We start from the raw sequence: 15,755 nt of genomic DNA, 5'->3' as shown, positions 1-15,755 counted from the left end.
CTGTGGCCGGAAAGCATAAACCTGCAGTTTGGAGAAAGCACTTCAATCAGTTGGATGACACATGATCCAAACATGATTGTCATATGATCAATGATGATGCTGTATAATTCTCTTTCATCTACTTGCCATGGACCAACTAGGCATTGAAAGTATAGCTCAGGAATCCTTCACAAAGAGATGCCTCAGTGCCTATAGTCACACGAGAGCAGGAGTGAGTGGGAATACTCTACTCTACTCTACTGTATGTGTGAATACTCTACTCTACTGTATGTGTGAATACTCTACTCTACTCTACTGTATGTGTGAATACTCTACTCTACTGTATGTGGGAATACTCTACTCTACTGTATGTGTGAATACTCTACTCTACTGTATGTGTGAATACTCTACTCTACTGTATGTGGGAATACTCTACTCTACTGTATGTGTGAATACTCTACTCTACTCTACTGTATGTGTGAATACTCTACTGTATGTGTGAATACTCTACTCTACTGTATGTGTGAATACTCTACTCTACTGTATGTGTGAATACTCTACTCTACTCTACTGTATGTGTGAATACTCTACTCTACTCTACTGTATGTGTGAATACTCCACTCTACTGTATGTGTGAATACTCTACTCTACTCTACTGTATGTGTGAATACTCTACTCTACTGTATGTGTGAATACTCTACTCTACTCTACTGTATGTTTGAATACTCTACTGTATGTGTGAATACTCTACTCCACTCTACTGTATGTGTGAATACTCTACTCTACTCTACTGTATGTGTGAATACTCTACTCTACTGTATGTGTGAATACTCCACTCTACTGTATGTGTGAATACTCTACTCTACTCTACTGTATGTTTGAATACTCTACTGTATGTTTGAATACTCTACTGTATGTGTGAATACTCTACTCTACTGTATGTGTGAATACTCCACTCTACTGTATGTGTGAATACTCTACTCTACTCTACTGTATGTTTGAATACTCTACTGTATGTGTGAATACTCTACTCTACTCTACTGTATGTGTGAATACTCTACTCTACTCTACTGTATGTTTGAATACTCTACTGTATGTGTGAATACTCTACTCTACTCTACTGTATGTGTGAATACTCTACTGTATGTGTGAATACTCTACTCTACTCTACTGTATGTGTGAATACTCTACTCTACTGTATGTGTGAATACTCTACTCTACTCTACTGTATGTGTGAATACTCTACTCTACTGTATGTGTGAATACTCCACTCTACTGTATGTGTGAATACTCTACTCTACTCTACTGTATGTGTGAATACTCTACTCTACTGTATGTGTGAATACTCTACTCTACTCCATGCGTTTGATCATTAAGTCATTTCATCCAGTACACCTTGCTTTTGTGCAGCTCCTGTGCAACTTCTCTTTGCATTTGTATAAAAGATTTACAGTCTTTCAGCATAGTTAGATGATTTTTAAGGCTAAAGTGATATACAGTTACTGTACTTAAGGCAGCTTCTACTGTACAAACAAACGTTTTCAAAGTCAAAGACAGTGATTACAATTATACTGCTAATTTTGAGATCAATTATACTACTCATTTTGTGATCAATTATACTGCTAATTTTGTGATCAATTACACTGCTCATTTTGTGATCAATTATACTGCTAATTTTGTGATCAATCACACTGCTCATTTTATGATCAAACACACTGTTCATTTTGTGATCAATTACACTGCTCATTTTGTGATCACTGTAAGGCTGACGATGGCAGAGGCTCGCAGATAAAACATTCAGAACATGTTTGGTAACAGTAGAGGTTATTGCCCAATGCCTTTCAAAACAATACCAGTTCTTAAACTGTAACAGTGGTTCTCAAACATCCCCACTTTGCCCCACCTGACTCCATCAACCTGGCAAAATGGTAACATTAAAATAGTTGTTAAAATAATAGTTTTTCTTTCACATTTTGGTTCCATGTTACATTTCCTGTCTTGGTCCGTTGGATCAGATATTATTTTATGTAGCATAGTAATGTTATACACCATTTGAAAGCTTTGACTCTTGGAAATCCAAAAATGACAACTTTTTTCATGTACAATCTGTATAGTGATTTACATTCTCAGATTAATTTTATTATGTCTCAATTAAATTTGATCCAAAATGCCCCCTCCCCCTCCTCCGCTTTTGGTGCTACCCTGACTTCTGGCTGCAGTGTAGCTTGGCAAATAATTGTCTAAAGCACTCATATTTTCATTCTATATTGATCTGCTTTTGCACACAGCTTCACAAGACCTGGTGCTAGGGCTCAGTTGTGTTTCTAAGTGATATCAAGTGACCTAGAGGGCTGCAATGTGGTCAGTTCAGAGATTCTTGTAATCCGGCAGAAAGAAAAAACTATATTCTAGCCTCTGTAAATTTGTTTGAGTACATCACAAAGTTATTTTGACTGTTTCCTATGAAAACTACAGGTTCTCAGCTTTCTATAGAGCTGAGAACAATTGATGGTAGGCCCCAAAAGAGGTGCATGCGGGATATTCTTCCTACAGGCAGTAGGGGCGGACGAGAGAGTCTTCATTCGCCCTTTAATGAGTCATTTAACCATATACCGACTTACGAAGATGAGTAATCACGAAAACGTTGCCTGGTGTCCCTTTCAAAGTCAAAGTCAAAGTCTGCTTTATTGTCAATTTCTTCACATGTCAAGACATACATGTGAAGAAATTGACAATAAAGCAGACTTTGAGCTAGTGGTCCCTAAACTACGGCCCGCGGGCCGGATACGGCCCGCCACCTCATTTTGGGTGGCCCCCCAAAACATGTCCGTGGTATATAGCAACCGGCCCGCACGGGAGTACGACATCGTCAAACTATAACCTCCGCAATTTCCCGCATTCATTCTCTATGGCAATTCTTAACAGTACACATGTAATACTATTTTTGTCCACTGGTGGTTGTTTTGGCACTGTTTCGCATTTGCCATCAAAAACGGAATGAAATGTAGGCCTACCTGCAAACAATGTAAGAGGCCTATGCTGACTGGATCAGTGCTCAAAGTATTCTAAACGTTTATCAATGAATTGTTAATAACTAACTAACTTCTATTCAAGTCATATTTCTGGGACTTTCTGGGATAATTATTTCTATTTTGTATTCACTCGTTCAAATGTTCATACAAAGAGTTCACACGTTCAGATGAGTGAAAGTTAAAATGGTGGTCATTTCAGACCACTTCATAAAATTCTCATAGTTTGAGAACTTTAAATTTTCAGAGTTCAGAGTTCACATATTTTTAATAAAATATACTTTTGGGACTACCTGCTAATACTTTTGGGAATGCAAAAGTCTTTTTTATTAGTATTATTTAATTTGAGTTACATTTTACACTGATATGGCATGATGGCAATATAAACACAGCTAACAATGGTATTAAATTGCAATAGCCTATAGATTAAATGTAATGGAATATTCAACTAAGGTAGACTACTGTTCTTCACAGCACTAAGCTATTTATGGTTACTGATATACTCTGAGTCTCTGGCCCTCTATTAGAGCCAGGCATAGTAAGCTGGCCCTCGGAAGAAAAAGTTTGGGGACCACTGCTTTAAGCTGTGTAGACAGCATTTCAACGTTTTTAACAAATCTGAGGAGTTTGAAATGTTGCTTATTTTTGCACTCACTTCGTGGTTGAGATCTTTTGATGGCATCTGCAGGATCTGACCTTGCTTGAAAATTACAGTATACTACCACTAAAGCCCTGCAGTATACTACCACTAAAGCCCTGGATGTAACCATGCAGTAAGGACACAGATGCAGAGCTGCCTTCATGGCATAGTGATAGTGATAGCCACAGCAGACACAGTTTAAGGTTCTGTGTTTCATTAGAAGCCTGGCCGAAGCACCATGTTTAGGTGTAGATAGTAGTCAGCCTTATTGATGGACACGTCACACCATATAGTGTCATCTCACACGACGGCTCCCTGGTCAGCACAGCAGTCGATGGCTTTCCACTGTCCCCCTAGTGTGACGCGCAGTGTGTCTGAAGGCTGTTACGTCTACACATTCATTAATCAATCAGAATGGGATAGCACGCCTCTCATTTCACTCCATCTGGATCGACTGAGGAAGCGAACGGAGGTTTGGGTCTGGCGGGCAGATGTCGATAGAGACCCGTGGGCTGGAAATAAACCTGACCTCCCCATTTCACTTTTCATCATTTAGTAAGCAAATTATTTTATCCATTATAATTTCCTGCACTGGGAAGACAAATATTGTACCAATAAATCACTTCCCAGGGACCGAAATGCAGCCGACTGTTGCTGTTGCTCCCAAATTACACAGACTCACTTTCTGCATCAACAGCCAACGGATGGTGATTATGTTATTTTCAGTCAATTTACATCTTAGACACATAAAATACAACATGTCCTCTTTGATATTGATTTTAGAGCCAGCATGGATGTTAACTAATTAAATGAATCATTGCATCTGTCCGGTTTGATCTTACAAGACAATATAGGTTTTTATTTTCATATTCTCTTATTGTCACCTGCATGTGAATGTATGTTAACATTTCTGCAATCTTGTTATATTCATATTTAAAGTGAACTACAATTTTTGCACATTTCCTGCCCCCCCCCCCCTCACTCCAGCCTCTCTCTTCATCTAATCTCCCCAGCACCAAGCTTTCATCTTTAAGCCTTTCTCCATAAGATGCCTTGCTCCTCTGTCCTCCATAAGATGCCGTGCTCCTTGTCTTCTGTTTTCCCTCTGGCTGACCCAATTTCTAGCCCGACCCAAAGACTCTTATTTACCTTAGAAAGAGAACTTCTCTTTCACCAAATGACTTGGTTGTGGTGAGCATGGCTATTTTTAAAGGCCATTAATTACGTCCAATGTTGATATTTTCTTTAGAGGCATAGATATGGGGCCTTTTTTTCTTCCTCTCATCAAAGGTTTTTTATTTTTTATTTTTGATGTGCAAACATGTGTGTGCTTCTACTGATCTCTGGCGCAAAGGAGTGGTGCTCGTCAGTCTAAAGTTCTAATGGAGTGGTGCTCGTTAGTCTAAAGTTCTAAAGGAGTGGTGCTCGTCAGTCTAAAGTTCTAATGGAGTGCTGCTCATCAGTCTAAAGTTCTAAAATTCTAAATGGACTCTTCTCCAGCCTGCAGCCTAATCAGTTCATCTCATTCAAGAAATAATCCTACAGAGACACCAATGCATCCATTTGGGCTATTTTAATTATGATAGGACTTACTATACATTGTTTGATCATTTTATGTTATGTTCTGTACTTTTTAGCTGTAAACTTACGAAGGCAAAAAGGTTGTAGGCCTACATGACACAACCAAATGTAATGTTTTGCACTCCTGCAGATGATGGATACTGACTGCACTCTTAAAACGAATGTGTGGGAAACAACACAAACTTGGGTTGTCCCTATCTGGACACAGAGATGTGTTAAAAACAATGCAAGTTGTGTTGTTTTCAACACATTCAATTTAAGAGTGGGCATGCAGGATCTCAAGCCAGTAATATATTTTCATTTACACTCCCAAGTTGTAGGTGAACACTGATGTTTGTTGCTAAAGGGGCTTCTTAATGGGTGAATCCATCTTCCTCTCATACTCCTATATACTCACGAGAAGGACTAGGACCACAGTCAGGAGGAGCCTAAAACTAAAACAATGGATTCATGATATCTAAGGGTGTTTGCCTAAAATAGTGGACACCTTAAGGTGTTTGCCCATGATAACGGACATATTAAGGTGTTTGCCCATGATAGTGGTCACCTTAAGAGTTTTGCCTAAAATAATGGACACCTTAGGGTGTTTAGCCCATGAAGGTGTTTGCCCATGATAGCGGTCACATAAAGGTGTTTGCCCAAACTAGCGGATATATTAAGGTGTTTGCCCAAACTAGCGGACATATTAAGGTGTTTAGCCCATGAAGGTGTTTGCCTAAGATAGCGGTCACATGAAGGTGTTTGCCCAAGATAGCGGTCACATGAAGGTATTTGCCTAAGATAGCGGTCACATGAAGGTGTTTGCCCAAACTAGTGGACATATTAAGGTGTTTGCCCAAACTAGCGGACATATTAAGGTGTTTAGCCCATGAAGGTGTTTGTCCATGATAGCGGTCACATGAAGGTGTTTGCCCAAACTAGCAGACATATTAAGGTGTTTGCCCATGATAGCGGACATGATGGTTCGGAGTAATTTCACCCTAGGGTCCTTTGCACCATCTTGTAGGATGTTGTCTGGCATATTTGTTGGTACTGATGGCTGTTAAAACCAATTGCCCCTCGGGGGCATTAAAGTTTCCTTACCTCCAGCCAAACACCCTCCCAGAAGCTGGTTTGGTCGAACATTGGTCAGCGCTATCAGGCGAATACAGAAATTAATGGCTTGTGCAGGCGCTTATGGAACCAATAGAGTATCTCGTAAATTACCCCACTAATAATGCCCTGAATGGTACGAAACTTCTACAGTAGTACAAATATGTTCTGTACTCATAAAACGAGGCATTGGAAAGTTTGTACACCAGGAGTTTATTATGACCGCCGCGCAGCGGGAAAAAAAAATTCTTTGTTTTTTTCTTTTTCGCATGTCCAAATTTCCGTCAAGGATTCCCGGGACACTGAAAGACCGGGGTACACGAAACTTGGTGGGCATGTAACCCCACATGGATAGCATGGAACCATCATTTTTCGTTTTGATCTGTAGCCCCCCCGCTGGACTGGACCCCCCGAAAGGAGGGTAGGGAAGACACAGTTTTCTGTGAATATCTCGAGAACCGTAGGGTTTAGGAGGACCATTTTTTTGTATGTTGATCTCAAGGGGCCATGTCAACCCATTCCATAACCACTCATCCTCCATCCTCCATCCATCCTCCGATGTCCACTTAATTTGTTTCTTGTTTTAATTTTGGAAATTTGCCTGCCTCTTGTAGGCGTTCATGACTACAACTGACAGCTGTTGACAGTTGGCCTTTGCTAATTTGGCAACCTAAATAGGAGGACGCGCTAGCCCATTATTAATACGCTATTCTAGAATGAATCGTTCAAAACATAAACGAAAATTCCAAGAGATTCCGCCCCGTAACTCATTTTTTTTCATGGGTTTTACGAGGTTTTACGGGTTAGAGTAATGTTGTCAAATAAGCCATAACTTCAATTCATCGTGTTTCCTTACTCTCTGACAACATATGGTGATCATTTTTGGAATGGTTACAGTTTATTTTCCATTATTTCCTACATACTGGACCTTTAAGGGGGCATGTCAACCCATCCCATTACCACTTATTTCATGTATTGCGCCACCTAGTTAAAAATTAAAAAGCAAAAGATTAGGTGTTTTCATCACAATATCTTTGGCTGACATGGTCAAAACTGCACGAAATTGAAAGTGTAGGATCATTATGACACCCTCCGAATGCATGCCAAGTTTTGTGAACTTTCGTTCATGGGGGGCCTTACAATAAAATAATTTATGTGTACATTTAGTGCATGAAAGACCGGGGTACACGAAACTTGGTGGGCATGTAACCCCACATGGATAGTATGGAACCGTTGTTTTTCATTTTGATCTGAAGGCCCCCCGCTGGACTGAACCCCCCAGGAGGAGGGTAGGGCAGACACAGTTTTCTGTGAATATCTCATGAACCGTAGGGCCTAGGATGACCAATTTTTTCCGTATGTTTGCCTCCAGGGGTCATGTTAACCCATTCCATGTGCACACATGTGCATAAACAGATACACACGCACACACATACATTCACAGTAATCATACGTATGACACATACTCACACAGTAGACATATGTACGCATGCATGCACATGCACAAACACACATACGCAGGCAAACACACAAGCACACACGCACACACACACACACACACACAAACATAAACGTGTACACGCACACATGCACACAATTCAAGAATTTCTCAGAATTATGAACAGGCAAGATGGGGGTGGGGTTGTATAAAATTAATTTTACATGTGAAATCTATGAACTAATCATGTTTTGGTACTTGTTGTCTAGCAGATACCAGTGAGAATTGAGTGTGGATAATGCAATTTAGTAAGACAGTTAGAATCATATAGGCCTTTCCTATATTTATCATATAGGTCTTTCATATTTTCCTTGAATTTCCCCTGGGGATCAATAAAGTATCTATCTATCTATCTATCTTTCAGCGTGATTTATTTTTGTGGGAAAAATGTGCTGGACTGGGCGGCGGTCATATTTTGTACCGCTCTGCGGTACATCTAGTTTAAATAACACTTGCCTGAAGGCTTCTACTCTCTGCTGCTAGCTACTGCTGCGTCGAAGTTACTTACGTGATTTGGGTAAAGCCCGTAAAAGTCCTGGCAGGAAGCGATTACATAAAAGTCTTTTGGTATATCCAGTTTTTAATATTTTTTTCCGAAGTGTTTAAAACTTTACAACAACTAATAATCGTTGCAAACAGGGATGGGCAGTATTTCTAATACATGTATTTAAAATACGTATTTCAAATACAAAATACTATTTTGTAATTTGTATTTTATTAAGATAATGAAAATGCCTTTGTATTTTTTATCAAAATACTTCAGTGTTGTGTATTTTTGTATTTTCAAAATACTGTAAAATACTTTCTGTGAAACACTGTGATGACATCTATCTAACTATCTATAAAGCACAACATCTCTGTCTCTGTCTGTCTGTGGTACCCTTGCATGGTCAAGCCCCTCTGCTTCAGATAGTTTATTTTCCTTTGCTGGACTGATTTTTCTAGACTTTAAATTTGTCTATGTTCTCTGACCTGTGAAATATTTCAGTGCTATGGTAACTTGAAGATACCTCAAACAAGGACATTTTCAATTTTGCACATTTAAAATAAGAAATGATTGATAATGTCATAATAATTCTTTTTTCTTTTTACTTTTTTTTAATTTACATTGATAGAGGTTGTGCACGCACCAGTTTCAGGTGTATACAAAATTATTCATCTGTGATGAAATGCTAAATAGCTTAAATTTCTAAATAAGTCATCCATTTGGATTGTTTGTCTTAGATTTGTTTGTCTGAATTATTGTCACTGATTCATAGTGGACAATCTATTACGCCAACTGGCTGGGAAGTGCTACAGTTGTGGAGTCGGCATTCCTGTTGCTGTGAAACAGTACATCTCTAAACTCAAACAGTAGACTAACAGTCAATAAAAGTGGACTGTCAGAGCAGATACTAAAAGCCATGCCGAGTGTCCTGTTCGCTCTTAAACTTTCCATCACATTTGGTGCCTCTGTCTAGCCACATAGCCTGGCCTCATCTCATTGAGTTTGGGTCTGGGAACTACACATTCATTTTCTTGTATTTGAGACGTGATTTACGAATGCTCAGAGCCATTTATTGGGTGCTACGAATGTCAATCAAATGGGTCTGTACGTAGTACATCATTGCCATTGACTGTTTGACTCTGAAGAAGACGCATGGGCGTCGAAATGTTAGTCAGTTTGCACGAATAAAAACACGTTAAGCATTGAGTGCTCCGGTCCTGCTCCTTGGCTCCTGTTAGACCTTGGATCTCCCTTTTTGGCGTCTGTACGTAGCTCATAACCGCTTCAGTGTGTCATCATTGTCTTGCTGTCCCCCTTCCGTTCTGTGATTGGTTCCTTTGTTGAGGTGAAAATCGGGTCCATGGAATCCATCCAATCGTAAATGTGTTAGAGTTATGTACTTTAAAGAACATTTCGAGCGATCACATTAATCTTACGTTCAATGTTGCAATATTATCAGAAGGCCCTATGTGCAATTGGCTTTTGAGTAGGATCTTATTTGTTTGTATTGTAGCCTATGCAACTATTTTATTTAATACTGTGTGCTAGTATATTAAACACTGTAGAATTCTGGGGTATTCTTACTGTATTCTGATGTGTTCATATGTTACTTCTGTGTGTAGTATACAACAGGGAGAGGTCCATATTATTGTACATAACTGTGCCTTAGCCTGTGTACCAGCAGGAAGGTCATACAGGCCGATGTTTAGGAACATCCGAGGAACATCAGTGATAACATGGGCCGAGGGAGACAGCATGTCTGCCTATTCGGGGTAGTATCTCCATCTGGCCAGGGCCGGGTTTTGTACACTGGTTGGCACCTGCCACGTTGGCATGATTGGCGTTTGTATGTTTTAGTATGACAGGCTTTGTCTTAGGTTTTGACATGGAGAAGGATCGAGGAAGCGACCCGAGGAGCATCTTCTGTCGGAAGGCTCAGCAGCCGCTTCTAATAACAACCACAACTGTTAGACTCTGCACAGTTTTACTGTTTGAGACTTAGCCTGTGTGCTGTTATTCATTGTTGTACCATCTACAATAAATCATCATCTAATCGCCGATCCTGATCCCGCCGTCAAGCTTTATTGACCATCTTCAATACAGAAATTAGAACTAAAACACAACGCAACAACCAGGGAATCCAACAACACTATAGGCTATGACCACTATGTCCTTGCACTATTTTCCCCCATTATATTGTTTCAGTTATCCAAAAGGTTCGAAGGATGCTCGAAGGATGCCCCCTCCCCCCCACCCCCCGCTAGCACCGACCCTGGCAGAGGTTTATATTGGGATGTCTAACATGAGGGGTGAGCATATCTAATCTGTTGACTGATTATGGAATATGGATAGACAAAAAAGGCTTTTAGAAAAAAGTATTTTGTCGTATTTTGAAAATACAAAAATACAGTATTTTATTTTGATACATTTTTTGGCTGCTGTATTTTGTAGTTTATTTTGATATATTTTTAAGGTAAGTATTTGGTATTTTATTTGGAAATACATTTTGATGTATTTATGCCCATCCCTGGTTGCAAACTGGTACTACGAACAAAATATTAGTGCATTCCTGGATCTACATCGTTATGCATTGCTTCCTGCCAGGACTTTTACGGGCTTTTCCCAGCCTTAAGGTGTTTGCAAATGATATCGGTCACTTTAAATCTATCAAATCAAACAAATTGAAGGCAAGAATGTGAATAGAGAACAAAGCATTTTTTTGTCTAAATGACGTCCGTTCGACTACTGGCTGTGATGAGGTATGTTTGGAATGTTTAACAGTTCCTCTTCTGTCAGATGACATTGAGGTGATGAAACAGGTAGGTAACTCTTGCGAGAGCCATCTTCTTCGCCTTAGACCTGTTCAAACTGTCTGGAAGCTGTTGTCATGGCGTGTCAACCAGGGCTGTCAAATACCAAACCTGATGGTTATCACCTGACACAGGACACCAGCGCAACCCTCTCTCCCTTCAACACACACAAACACACACACACACACACACACACACACACACACACACACACACACACACACACCTCCCGTCTCGCTTTCCTAACAAAACTCAATGAACATGTTCCATTCTGGAGTCCACTGACAAAGTGAACTTTAAAATGGCCCCATGAAACGGCCCTTCTGTCTTGAGTGCACCTCTTTGCAGACAGACACAGCAATGCCTGCCCGTCTGTGAGGTGCAGGTAATGATGAGGGGTGTGTGTGTGTGTGTGTGTGTGTGTGTGTGTGTGGTGAGACGGCCCTTCTGTCTTGAGTGCACCTCTCTGCTGACAGACACAGCGATGCCTGCCCGTCTGGAGAGTAATGGTGAGGGGTGTGTGTGTGTGTGTGTGTGTGTGTGTGTGTGTGACAGACACAGCGATGCCTGCCAGTCTGAGAGGTGTAAAGAGACGGGGTTGTGGGGGGTGGGGAATGGTGATGTGTGTGTGTGTGTGTGTGTGTGTATGTCTGTGTGTGTGTGTGGGTGTGTGTGTTGGGGGGTGAGGGTGCTGATGGATAAGAGATGATGTGGTTGGTCTGTCCACACGGTAGCACCTGTCACCACTCATCAAACTCCTGTTATTCCTCAAGTGCTCACACCCATGTACGTACACATACACACACACACACACACACACACACACACACACAGATAAGAAAAGAACACACTCTTACAATCACACACACAGACAGGTCACACACACACACACACACACACACACACATACACAGACACTCACATACAGTACATGCACAGTGCAAAAGTAAATACACACACTCATACACAGCACCACTCACACTCACACATGGACACACACACACACACACACCACACACACCACACACACACACACCACACACACACATACACACACACACACACACACACACACACACACACACACACAGGGAAAGAGACACAGAGGGAGAGAGAGAGAGAGAGAGAGCAGAGTTCGGGCACTGACCTGGGTACTGAGGTGGAGTGGTGGTCTTCTCTCATGTGGGGCCAACAGGAAACCTGATGTAGAGACCTGCAGGGGTGTTCTAGATGAGAGAGTTCTATGTGACGTAGAGACCTGCGGAGGTGTTCTAGGTGAGAGAGTTCTATGTGACGTACAGTAGAGACCTGCGGAGGTGTTCTAGGTGAGAGAGTTCTATGTGACGTAGAGACCTGCGGAGGTGTTCTAGGTGAGAGAGTTCTATGTGACGTAGAGACCTGCGGAGGTGTTCTAGGTGAGAGAGTTCTATGTGACGTAGAGACCTGCGGAGGTGTTCTAGGTGAGAGAGTTCTATGTGACGTAGAGACCTGCGGAGGTGTTCTAGGTGAGGCTGTCAGGTGAGAGAGCTGACAGCACCTCCAGGCCGCTCCAGCGCTGGGAATCAGATCTTCACACCAGACCAAATACACACTCTGAATAATCTCTGGATTGGACTGACCTTCACACCAGACCAAATACACACTCTGAATAATCTCTGGATTGACTGACCTTCACACCAGACCAAATACACACTCTGAATAATCTCTGGATTGGACTAATTCTAGAATGGTTCACAATACCATAGCTTTCTTTTTTTTATTATTAAATATGATAAATAAGTTCCTTATTGTGTCGTCTTGGAATATTTATACTTAGGAATCACATTGAAGTCATAACTTTGGTATCCTGACAACACTATTTAAGACATTTCTTCACATACAGTACTCACTTGTGGTAAGTGCACATCCCTCATGTGAACCATATCAGACAACAACAGACAAACCCAATACAAAAAGAACAGTAATAAAATGTATTAATCACAATACAAAAACGAACTACAAAATACACTTGCCTGTATGTTGCTGATATTGTGAGTCATCTATAGCCCTTATGACCAAACATCTCAATTAACAGTTGAAGCATTAAAAATACATTTCCATTCTAGACTAAAGGATAAACACAGCAGGAGTAATTATATTTTCTTCTACGTAATTATTCCACAAATTATGAGAGTAGCTGATTGGTGTCCCCAGCATCAGTTCATCACAGACGCCATTATAGGCACGCCTTCATGCAACCCATGGGCCACACAATCAAGGTCATTCCATTCTCATTTCAAACTCATTTAACACTTGCAGACAGACAGCCTCCACATACACTAAATCACAGCGTCCCGGTTCGCCTTTAATTCTGAGTGGCTTGTCCTTGAAAGTTACAAGCTCAATAAGATGTTTTCTTTGTCCCCTGCTCCAAGTGGAGAAATGCTGTGCCAGTGAGCTACAGAAAGAAGAGAGAGAGAAAGAGAGAGAGAGAGAAAAAGAGAGAGAGAGAAATAGAGAGAGAGAAAAACAGAGAGAGAGAAATAGAGAGAGAGAGAGAGAAAAAAAGAGAGAGAGAGAAACAGAGAGAGAGAAACAGAGAGAGAGAGGGAAACAGAGAGAGAGAGAGAAACAGAGAGAGTGAAACAGAGAGAGAGAATCTTGAGGTCAGAACTTCTGTTGCTTAGCCTCAGTGGTCATCCTACACAGCACATGCTCCCCGTCCTCCTTATGTTGCTAATTCCTCCAAAAGCTCGAGCATACAGTAGGAGGCTCAAATGCATGCAAGTGCGAGGGCTAGTGCTAATGGGATTGGCTGAGGAACTCCCGCTCATCTGAGAGGATGGGAACTGGGCTGACAAATGCACCATGTCCAGTGTCCAAGACGCTATGACGGCTAGCACAGTGGCTCTCATCTCCTCCTCGCTGATTGGTAGCAGGTCAAAGCTTCATTTTTTGTTCAGATTTGATTTCACCAGGTTGCATCATGTCAACACGCAATTATGGTGATTAGTGACAGTTGTCAGTACAAACATCCTGTTTCATTTTTGGAGTGTATTTGGGGTATTTCATGTATTACACACATGTATTCAAATGTACCTTCACTAAAATCCTATTTAATTTTGCAATGGTTCCTACATTCTTGCAAATATAACAGAAACCTAAAAATGAAAAAAAAAAAATCATGGCTTCCTTCCTGAGATGAAAGAATGTTCTTTTTCCTTCCAGGTGTCACAGCAGACAAACTAACAGCCAGTTGGTTTCTCCTTCTACTGTCTCCCATTTAGAGCCCTGCTGTTTGATAGCTCTTGTCACACTGCTATAGAGCAGCTGCATGCCACCATGCCAGAGCACTTGAAGTGACGTTACAGAGCTTTGAGTGAGCAAACATGTCATCTCTATTCTTAGCGTAATAGGAAGAGCAGTGGCCACAGTGAAACTGCTGTCAAACAGAGAGAGAGAGAGAGAGAGAGAATTCCCTAGATTTTCAGAGAAAGACTACATCTCGCAAAAAGCAAACACATTCAGGTGTTGGTGTGTTGGTGGCTAATCAAAGGTCTGTACTCTACACAAAAGATAAATGTATGTATATGCAGCACAAGCAAAAAAAAAAAAACTGTATTGTGCGACTCACAACATCATGGCTACTTATTTTGGTATCACTTTACAATAAGGGTATACACTTATAAAGGGTTTATGAATTATTTATGAATAGGTTATTAATTAAGTTTACAAACCATTAATAAACATTTATAACAGTGACCAAACACTGATGCATATTGTTCAGCATCTTTGCTATCTTTAATCTGTATTATTATTATTATTATTATTATTATTATTATATATGTTTTTGATCTCTGCATAGATTCTTCATCCACCTTGAAGTTTTTTGGCATTGATTTTTTGACCATTTATACATGAGGTACAATCATGTGTATCTGCTGATATGGAGCCTTATTATAAAGTAGGGCTGCTAAGCGATTAAAAAAATAATCTAATTAATTACATACTCTGTGATTAATTCATCTAAATGAATTGCATGCATCAATTGCAACGATCAGTTTCAGGTATTTGTGGTGACTCTATAGCTCTACCTACAGTAGAGTTGCGATATATTTCAATTTAACTTTGCCTTTGTAAATAGCCTACTACTCATGGCTTTTCCCCTTATTCAATGAAAATGCTTTTGTTGTGGAGCTGAAGGACTAACTACAGGCAGAGCTACGTATAGGCCTATCTACTGATACAGTAGGCCTAATGTTGCACGATTCTTGCGAGATGTTTTTTTTTTAACATGGTAAATGCAAATGACTGAAGTTTCCACTCACTGTTAACATGTGCAGTACCCTACCATGCTAATGGTAGGTAATGGTAATGCAGTCGATTTAGTAAGTGAGTTCGTCAGTTAGTTAGTCGGTCATATGTCAATTAACGTATATTAATTATTATTATAATTATTTTGACAGCCCTATTATAAAGTGTAAAACATGTCACCTGTCACACCGGCACTGGGCTCTCCCTCAGCCACGCCCTCTTCTCACTCTCCACTCAATCAGTATCATCGCTCTCAATCCCCAGCCTATTAGTCCTCCTCACCTGTTCATGGTTTTGAGCTCGTTAACCCACCTTTAAAAGCCTGCTCCAGTCCCCAGTCTTTGTC

This window comes from Alosa sapidissima, chromosome 17, assembly GCF_018492685.1.
Source record: "Alosa sapidissima isolate fAloSap1 chromosome 17, fAloSap1.pri, whole genome shotgun sequence".
Classification (NCBI taxonomy): Eukaryota; Metazoa; Chordata; class Actinopteri; order Clupeiformes; family Clupeidae; genus Alosa; species Alosa sapidissima.
The sequence above is the reverse complement of the archived record's forward strand: the minus strand, read 5'-3'. Positions refer to the sequence as shown.